The sequence below is a fragment of the Ictidomys tridecemlineatus genome, chromosome 9 (genome assembly GCF_052094955.1).
Source record: "Ictidomys tridecemlineatus isolate mIctTri1 chromosome 9, mIctTri1.hap1, whole genome shotgun sequence".
Classification (NCBI taxonomy): Eukaryota; Metazoa; Chordata; class Mammalia; order Rodentia; family Sciuridae; genus Ictidomys; species Ictidomys tridecemlineatus.
This window is the reverse complement of record NC_135485.1, coordinates 70,819,961-70,829,567: the sequence shown is the minus strand read 5'-3', so window position 1 is coordinate 70,829,567 and position 9,607 is coordinate 70,819,961. Positions and strand designations below refer to the sequence as shown.

The 9,607-nt window shown below is 37.0% G+C and overlaps 1 pseudogene; it reads left to right on the top strand.

The window, feature by feature from the left end:
• The first annotated feature begins 2,920 nt into the window (after positions 1-2,920).
• LOC144366450 (T-box transcription factor TBX3 pseudogene) lies at positions 2,921-4,003 on the top strand (annotated as a pseudogene).
• Positions 4,004-9,607: the final 5,604 nt, after the last annotated feature.

Sequence of the window (9,607 nt, the reverse complement as noted above, 5' to 3'; positions counted from 1 at the left end):
AATTTATAGGACTCCAAAGAACATCTTAATTCTCAGAAAAACAAGTAATTCTAAAGGAAAAAAAAATTAAGCTGAAATTACCAAAAAAAAGAGGAGTGATCAAAAACATCAGTAATTTAAAATTTTTTTAAAACTTACAAAAATATAGTCAAATGAAACAAAATAAAATTTAAATTTTCGTATGTAAGAGATTTGACACTATGAATTTTGCAGGCGTAATTTTTAAGATCCAACATCTTAAAATAAGCATTTGCAAATCCTTGTTATAAATCAATAACCAGAGGGAAAAAGCACCTTGAAAATAAAATCCATTTGTTAACTAAATATTTACTGTAAAAAAATATGCTTTCCCTGGTGCTACAGTAGACCCACTACATAAACTACTACTGAGGGGCAAGGAGGGTACTCTAGGGCACTAAACTGAGTAAGAACTTATTCTAAGGTAGCCTAATATATGGTATAGTTCAAGGTTCTACACGGCTATGTGACAAAATTACTTGCACATTTTATGACAAAATCAGTTCATCCTAGAAACAGCATCTGTTATTATTCAACTTATTTTATATCCTGTTCATATGTGAAGACTACAGTAATAAGCCACAGTTAAAGGTCTGAAACTTCAGTCTCTTAAAAGAAATACACTTTTGCACTAGAAACATACTGTTGCTTCTAATTTTTCCTATAAGCAAAGGCAAATATTTATGAGATAGCTAGCTGGTCGACAGTCTGAACTTTCAGAGGACAGAATGTGTGACCCTTGAAGATTAGACAACTGCTGTAAACAATTGTGCAAAACAGATACAATAAAAATAAAAATATGTCTAAAAGAATAATGTATAATCATAAAAGAGACATTCAAAGTGGAATGATGTATTTTTTTTAACATTTCAATAAAAATTTATTGAAATTTCAGTGATGTTTTAAAGAGGAAAAAAATACAGAAAACCAAAGAACTCGCCAACTATAACACAAAATATACCTTCATGGATTTTTGTCTTTAAACCATCCCTCAGCACCTGACTTTTGAACTGAGACTCTCTCTATAGGCACCAATTCAAAACGTCATCAAGATTGACAACAGTAGTTAAATTCCACTTCATTTGGAGGAAATCAGAGACTAGCAGATACAAATATGAAAGGAAAGTTGGGAAGTCAAACCACAGTCTCTGCACTCCCCCCAGCCCACACCAATCCCAGGACCACTCTCAGGGTGTTATATTTTCAGGAATTTCAAGGGTAGCTGGAAAGTGCTAACTCCTCCCCAATTTTGGCTAAAATAGGAAACAGCATTCCCCCCCCACACACAATCACAACTCTTGACATTAAAAAAGAAAAATAAATTTTGCAGACAACTCTTTTGAAAGTGTGTAGATGTCGGTGCAGAAAGTCTGTTTTCTGGTGTGAACAGCAATTCTGTGACCTGGAAATAAAATCGACTAAAAGAAAAACAAGAACAAAAACCTGACAATTGCAATCATATTTACACAGAGCTATGTACAATGTCAATAAATTAAAGTTTAATTTTCCAAGCATTTTCATATTCCACCTATTTACATGAGTTATCAAATAATTACATAAATACTTTGTCTAATAGTCTCGCTTCTTCTTTATTTTTTTTAAAACCTTGTTATTGCATATACAGGAAAGAACAAACTGACGAAGAGGGATGTCAATCCAGCTACAGAGCTCAGATAAAATAAATTCAGTTTTTATTTCTCCCACCCTTCTCTGTGTCCTCCCCACCCCCCACTTCCTTGGGGTTGCAGACTTGAGAGCACAGGTTGAGAGGGGATGGGGTTGTGTTTTCTCTAAAAGCAAGCGTTCAAAATAAAAACCACAAATATACTACTGTGGAACATGCAAGAAGAGACCTATAGCGGCTCTTAAAACATCACAAGAATATTAAAAAGACACAAATTTCCTTAATATAAACTAAACAAGAATGGCAGGGACCTCCCTCCCCAAACAAGGCTGCTCAGTAATTTATTGAGAACCAATATGCAAGTCACTATGAAGTTTTTCACTCTTCACCAACAATCATGTTTAATGTATGCATTTACCCCCGATTTTTAAAAATTTTATTTGTTTCCACTTGACACGGTGAAAGGAAAAAAAAATAGATCATATAAATCCACATTGAGGGAAATGCCTTTCAACACCTCTCCCCCCTGGAGGGCTCAGCTACCTCTTCCTGGGGCCACAGCTTCCAGACCAGCCTGGATAGCAGTCTCAGGACACAGATGCGATGCTTCCACCAGGTGGCTCGATGCAACAGTGGTTTCTGAGCCCCCCCCCCCCCGAATCTGAGCCAGATCTGAGATCTATAAACCATGCCAAGACGACAGGGTCTGTCTCTCGGACATGCTCTCAAGGGAGTCCGGTGCCCCTTCCCAGACACCACTGCAAAAGGAAGGGGGTAACCCCACGGCCCGTGGTTTAGTTTACATCCAACAAAGTGCGCTGCAGATTTGACTGAACTGGAATGAAGAGACTTTTCTGGAGGGGGTCTAGGGGGACGCGCTGCGGGACCTGTCGGGCTTGGCTTCCAAGCCACTAACCAATCGCTGGATACTCTGAAGTTCGCTGGTGGCCGCCTCCTTCTCGGAGCAGAGTTTGGGCGACAAGGACACAGAGCTGGAAGAGAGCGTGGAGGAACGGCTGTTCAGTTCCGAGCCTGAGTCCACGGCCACCGAGGCGGGGCTGGAGGCCAGGGCAGCGGCCTTGCCGTCCAGGGGCCCCGCGGCCGGCGCCATGGAAGGCAGCGCGGTGGCCAGCAGGCCGCTGCTGTCGGGGACCGGCACCGGAATGGAGTAGGGGCTGTAGCGCAGCCTCGGGCGCATGCTGTTCAGGCTGAGGAACGGGTGGCGGTGCACGGAGCTGGAGGCCGCAGCCGAGGAGGCGACAGCTGCTGCGGCCATGTATGTGTAGGGGTAAGGGAAGTACATTTCGGACGTACTTGTTCCCCGAAACTGAATTCATCGCTGTGACCGCATACCAGAATGATAAGATAACTCAGTTAAAAATAGACAACAACCCATTTGCGAAAGGTTTTCGGGACACTGGAAATGGCAGGAGAGAAAAAAGAAAGCAGCTCACCCTGCAGTCCATGCGGGTGTTTGATGAAAGACACAAAAAGGAGACAGGAACTTCCGATGAGTCCTCTAGCGAACAGGCGGCCTTCACCTGTTTCACTCAGGCTTCCTCACCAGCAGTGTCCACTGTAGGGACATCGAACCTCAAAGATCTGTGTCCCAGCGAGGCTGAGAGCGACGCGGAGGCCGAGAGCAAAGAAGAGCACGGCCCCGAGGCCTGCGACTCGGCCAAGATCACCACCACCACGTCGGAGGAGCCGTGTCGCGACAAGGGCAGCCCGGCCATCAAGGCTCACCTCTTTGCGGCGGAGCCCGGCGGCCGTCCCCGGGACAGCGGGCGGCTGGACAAGGCGTCGCCGGACTCGCGCCACAGTCCGGCCACCATTTCCTCCAGCACCCGCGGTCTGGGCGCTGACGAGCGCCGGAGCCCGGGCCGCTAGGGCGCGGCCACGGCCAAGGTCGAGGAGGCGCGTGCGCTGCCAGGCAAGGAGGCGTTCGCGCCGCTCACCGTGCAGACGGACGCGGCCGCGCACCTGGCCCAGGGCCCCCTGCCCGGCCTGGGCTTCGCGCCGGGCCTGGCCAGCCAGCAGTTCTTCAATGGGCACCCACTGTTCCTGAATCCTGGCCAGTTCGCCATGGGGGGCGCCTTCTCCAGCATGGCCGCGGGCATGGGGCCCCTGCTGGCCACCGTGTCCGGGGCCTCTACTGGCGTCTGGGGCCTGGAATCCTCGGCCATGGCCTCTGCCGCCGCTGCGCAGGGACTCTCTGGGGCATCCGCGGCCACCCTGCCCTTCCACCTCCAGCAGCACGTCCTGGCCTCTCAGGGCCTGGCCATGTCGCCTTTCGGAATGATGTATTTTTATTCATCTTTTTCATTTACAGATGAAAAAAATATGCAACAGAGAGGTTAATTAATTGCCTCTATATATTCTTTTTTTCTTTTTCTTTTTCCCAGAGAATCTGGAATCTGAGAATTTGTAGTTAAACACACCCAACATGACCTTAATGGCAATCAATTTGAGACCTCCATACACTCTTCCTATTTTGGTTTTCCATCTTTGATTCATTTAGAAGTCTCTTTCTTTCTAGAGAAATGAAGGACCAATAAGCTTTTCTCAGGGGTGCTCCCTCCAAAGCTCTGTTTCTAGGGTAACATAGGCTTTCCCTTGCTGCTCCTTTAAAGATGCCCCTGTCTCAGAGCCATATGCAGACACTTAAATTTAAATCACAATAAAGTACAAAGTGCAGTTCCTCTGTTACAACACCACATTTCTGGTGCTCAATATCTATATGTAGATTATGACTCTTCTATTTGGTATAGGATAGAAAACATTTCCATCATGGTTCAGTTGGACTGAGTTAGTTTTTCAATTAAATTTGCTATTTCTTTAGTTTTTCCTAGGACATTAAAATGCAAAATGTACATTCAGAAAAATAAAAAATTATATCCCATCCATGTATGATATATTAAAGTACATAAATGCATTTTACTGTCATGTATAACTAATTAAAACAAATTTTTTTTAAAAAAATGTGGTTTTCTTGATTTGTTTTTTAATTAAGGAACTCCAATTCCCAATTCCACAATTTTCTATAGTCTCTAGTGAGGTACTTAGCACACTTAATAGACTATATTTTGTATTACTAATGATTGCATAATAGTTATAGCATTTATGACTTGTGTGTTCCTTTCTTTTAATTTATGTAGTTCACAAGAAATATCACATGAAGGAATACAGTTAATATTACAAAGACAATAAATAAATCAAGACCAATAATGTAGTGCTACAAATGTTTGTACATTGTTAGCCAATGAATTCAATGTCCAATTTTCTATGATATATTAAAATAAATATGAATTTATACACTTACATTGAACTTACTATGCACCATGCACTATTCTTAGTGCCTTATATTTCTTTGACTTCACCATCAGGACAACCAGGTAAAGTAGATACAATGATTATTCGTGTTTTATAAAATAGGAAATGGAGGCAATCGAAATAGAGATGTTCTCTATACACCTTTTCCTATTTGAAATTTGTTTCAGGACACTTATATAAAATTTTATTTTAGTTCATATACTAAAATTAATTATGGAATAACAATGTTACTCTTTAGTGGAGCTTTTAGTAATGAGTAACTTCATTCTCCTCCTGGATCTTTATTTTTTGTTTCCCGGAGCTTATAATTGTCTTGAACATGGTATTAATATGTATTAAAGCTTCTAAATGATGTTTCTGATACATTGTGATGTGGATGCAAAAGCATTCCCCATGGTTATAGCTGCATCTGTCTCAAACCAAAAAACTATTTTTTTCAGATCCATGGGGAACCGTACTCATTATATTCACCAGGTTTAGGGCTTCAAGCATTAATTTTTGTCTGGACACATGAATAATCAAGGAACTGTTAACAAGCACTGAAAAACAAGCAGATTGCTTTGTGTATTAATAGAGCATTATATGGCTCAATAAGATTGTATTGCTAATAGGCATGTGTCATGCTCTCTTTTGTTCAAATTGTTATTTATTGGCATGGTTGAGAAGTATTACATACCAATACCTGTAGATAATAAAAATACTGTAGTTTTTGTTAGCTAATTATGACTGGTCTATTGGCAGTAGAATATGTCCTTTGAGATATTTTGTACCAATAGTAAAGTGTACTAATCCAGAAACAGTCCCCTTTTAACTTGATCATATCAAAGGCAGCATTTGTATGTATTACCTACAATTCCATCTCATCTTCTCCACAGTTTACCCATAATAGGAATCTAATATTTGTAGTCAGTAAACAAATTCTCCTCAACTTACAATGAGGTTACACCTCAATAAACCCATCATACCTTGAAAATATGACATATATGTTTATCCATAAATATATAATATAAATGTATAAAATATAAATATATAATGAATGCAAAGATGAATTTATTAATGCACTTCACCTACTGAACATCTTAGCTTAGTTTTGCCTAACTTAAATGTGATCAGAATACTTACATTAGCCTACAATTATGCAGAGTCATCTCAAATAAAGTCTATTTTATAGTAAAGTTTTAAATAGCTCATGTAATTTATTAACTAATACTCTAAAGTTTAAATATGAATGGTTTCATGCATACATTTTGTAACCATCATAAAATCATAATTTCAACATATATAAATAAATACCTACATATAAAATTTAGATATACAAACAGAAATTTCTGACAGAAATTTGGAAATCTTAGTTATTACAAACAAAAGTATGTTCAGTTAAAATTATAGGATTTACTCTAATAAATCAATATTGTTCTAGAGCTAAATTTTTGCATATATAATAGTTCTATCTCCCTTTATCCTTGAGCAATAAGTACAAAGACCCCCATTTGATGCTTGAAACTACATATAGTACAAAATACTATATGATTTTCCTATACATACATACCCATGATAAAGTCTAATGTATATATTAGGAATAATAATAATAATAATAATAATAGAATAATTATAATATACTGTAATAAAATTGTTTATGTAGAATCTCCCCCCATATAATATCTCAATGTACTATGCCTATCTTTTTTTGTGATATTGATAATAATTAAAGGAGGTACTTTAAGGCTTCTTTCTTTGGAATCTGAGTTTCTATTATCATTAATTTGAGGCTATTATTCTGTAAAATAAGGTTTACTTAAACACAATTACTGTGATATTATTACGGTCAATTTGATAACTGTGATAGTTACAAATGGTTTAAAATACATAACGCATACAGAGTAGACACATTGGACAAAGGAAAGATTCATATTCCATGCAGAGCAGAAAGGTGCAAGATTTCATCACAATACTATGAAGGGTACACAATTTAAAACATGAGTTTTTAACTTTTGGAATTTTCCATTTAGTATTTTCAAACCATGATTGACTACATCTAACTAATAGGGCACTACTTTTAGTAGTGCTTTACCCATTCTTCTATTTCTCTTCTCCATGTTCCAGAATGAGCAGAATTAGAATGACTGGAATATATTTAGCAGAATTAGATTTTAACAGGTTAAAACACAGAAGCTATTCTAGCTTCTTTGTCAACGTAGTTGCTTTTGCTTCTCTATGATTTTGAATTCTATGTGGTTTTGACACATTTATCAATGACTATTGCCAAGATTCAACATAAAGTCTGATCTCCAAAGAAAATAGTTACCAGCTCAGGCTAAGCCAGATGCAAACTCACAGGAAAATATGCCCCACTGAAACCATGTATTTCCTGATCCACCCATAGTGGCTAAAAAGAATGTTGTATTTGAAATTAGGAAGAAGAAGAATTTATCATTCCTATAACATTACTACTAAGCTCATCCCACCTGAGCAGGACAGGTACTCTAAAATATATACTGACAGTCACAAACATTCAATGGATTGGCTTACAAGTTTTCAATATTATGTTGATGCAAAATGATAAGCATTCAGTAGAAATCTTACTTCAAAATTTGAAGTTTGATCTTTTCCTGGACTTGATGCTGAGCAATGGAAGTGAGCTTCAGCTCCACATGTAATCACAAGGATAAGCAACTGACATTCTATAGTGTATTGTGTTGTCAGCATTTTTCATAGATTCAATAGATTACATGAGAGATCCAGCAATTTACTATTAAATAAGCTTTTTGTTAGATGATTTTGCCTAACTATAGGCTAATGTGTGTGTTTTAAGCATATTAATGGTAGGCTAAGCTAAGCAATAGGTTTGGTAGATTAATTGTGTTAAATTCATTTTTGGCCTAAATATTTTCAACCTACAGTGGTTTCATCCGAAAGTAACTGTCGAAGTCAAGAAAGATCTGTATACCATACCCCTAGAAGACATTTCACTTCATTTGTTTAGCTACAAAAGAAATATTTTCAAATAAATATTCTATCCTTTTAAATTTACTAATAATTAGAGCAAAAAGACAATTAAACATGCATTTTTTTCTATATAAACATGTATCATATTTGGGGAATGATTTCTATTTTCTTAATGAACAAAGAATTGATAGTCCTCTTTCCTATTCTCATGTAAACCTACTAATAAATATTTACTGATCAAAATTGAAGAAGCATGTCTATGCAAAGATTTGGGCTAAATGTTCAAATCAACTTAATTTATAATACAATAAAATCAGGTACAACCCAAAATGTTATAAACAGGGAACAGATAAACAAACTCATATTAAATCATGAACTATTGCTAAGTAATAAAAAAGTAAAGAGCAATTTTTACTTATGATAACAGAAAAATATTGAAATAAAGAATGAATGAAGCTAATATTCAGATTCATCACTCATCAATTCTATGATTATCTTCCTTAGAACCTGGCTTTAGATTACACATAGAGGAGCACATGTCATTACTGATATGATTTGGGGCCATTATTAAGTAAAGTAAGTATCCTGTGAACACAAGTGCAGTGATATTCAGGACTCACCTAACAACCAAGAAACTTCCGGCAAATGGTGAGGCAGTGGGTGGTGAATTGTAGGTGAACAATATAAATACATCATACATAATGTTTGTGACAAACTTATTTTTAAAACAGTTTGTTGTAAGATTTAACTCTGGATCCCTCTATTTTATCAGGTAGCCCTCTATGACTGTAGTTTTATGTGGATGGTTACTAATAGTATTTGTTTAAACAATACTCTTTAAGCAATACCACTGAGGGAATATGGTATTCTTCATAATTTTGCTTTTGAAATTAGCAGAGTAATAAGAAATTTTCAATTTAATGTATAACTGTACTTTGTCTATAGGCTTCATGCCAAACCTGGACCTTTCCTGTCCAAATGAATACCTTTTTTCATCTTTATTGCCTGATAAGCCATAACTTTTATTAATACCTTTCAGCTAATGGTGTATAAAAACATGCCTTCTTCCTTTAAACAAGATTGTTTAAATCCACTTAATAGCCTTTTATACCTTACACTAAAGCTATTAACTCAGAATGTACTCACAGAATAAGTGCTAAAAGGGTAAATAATGGGGTTTAATTGAAGAATAATCAAATAGGATCAACCTATTATCTGTGTATGCAAAACCAAATGTTTTAGTTTCTTATCTTGAAAAATACTTTATGGATTTGGAACATTTTATGTTTTAAAATGCATTTATAATCATATACTCCAAAATAATTTAGTATAATGATAAACCACCAGACCATAAATATTAGTCAGAACAGCAAAAAAAAAAATGTTTTCATGAGATGTTGAAAATTCAGACACTTAGAAAACCAGTAATTTTTAAAACATGACATACAACATGGCTTTCAATTCTATCTTCTTTGAAACTTTAATTCATTAAGACCAAATAATTTTGATCACTTTATCATTTCTTCAATAAGGGTAAACCATAATAATACACTTTAAAGTGGACACATAAAAAAAAACTTATAGGAAAACAAAATAAAAGGGAGCCATGGTAAAATTCATGATCATATATAATTTTATATGCATGGAGTATGAAGTAAGTTTAGGTATATGTAGAAAACCACCAGT